Source organism: Oryctolagus cuniculus, chromosome X (assembly GCF_964237555.1).
Source record: "Oryctolagus cuniculus chromosome X, mOryCun1.1, whole genome shotgun sequence".
In the NCBI taxonomy this organism is placed as follows: Eukaryota; Metazoa; Chordata; class Mammalia; order Lagomorpha; family Leporidae; genus Oryctolagus; species Oryctolagus cuniculus.
The window spans coordinates 65,569,732-65,570,806 of NC_091453.1; positions in this window are offsets into that span (position 1 = coordinate 65,569,732).

The window sequence follows — 1,075 nt, forward strand, 5'->3', positions numbered from 1 at the left end:
AACCATGAACAACTAGGAAAATGTCTCAACATGCCTGTCTCCCTCAGCTCTTCTATACATTCTTTAGAGTGATCTTCCAAATGAATTTCAGAATATTCCCCTCTTTTAACCCCTCCAGTAGCTTCCCACTTCAAATTCCAAACAGGTCTCATTTCTTATCCTTCCCTCTCATTTAACATTGTCTACCTAAAGTTTATTCCATCTCAAGTTATTTGTATTTGCAGATTTCTATGCCTTCCTCTTCCAGGCAATCTTCATTTGACTGGGTCCTTCTTGCCACTCATCTGTTAAAATGCCATGTCTTCACTAAGAATTGCTTCTATCCACTCACCTGTAACTATCTATTTAAGCAAATGCACCAAAGTGTGACAAAATTTTGCTGGGTGCCTTTGTCTAGTAGCTTATTACTCATAAGGTGGCAATACACAGGAGGCTGCTAGAAATGCAGAATTTTTTGTAGGCCTTGACCCACACTTACTGAATCAGGACATGAATTTTAGCAAGTTCCCTAGATGAACACTATAGATAATAAATTTTGGAAGCAGTAGTTTCACATGTGAGGCTAATAGATTGTTTCCATTTTTAAAATGATTCATAAGGAATAATTAATACAATTGACCAAGTCTTAACTAACAGTGCAACATGCTTAAGTATATGAATTCTATTAACTGTCTTGAATATTTTTATATTCATTTGCAGAAACCTTTCCCAAATAGTTGAATAATTACTTTTGAATGTCTATTTGGAACATAAACAGATGTATTCAGTTTTCAGGACAGCGTAATTTATTAGGTCAATAATGTTTAACAATACTATATCTCCTTTCTTAAAATGGGAGCCTTTATTTGTAGTATGCCATCATAGTTTTAGCATATTATACACATTCTTGAGGAGTAAATAATGCTAGTGTCATAATTGGCTCAATTCCTAGCTTGTACGTTGTAGGTAAAGCACATAATTCAATATAGACAATAAAAGAAGAACCAAAGTGCCTAAGAAAAAAATTAAGTGAAAGTCTTTTAATAAAGAATGAACATTACAACACAACTTTAAACAAACTCATAAAACCTTGAAG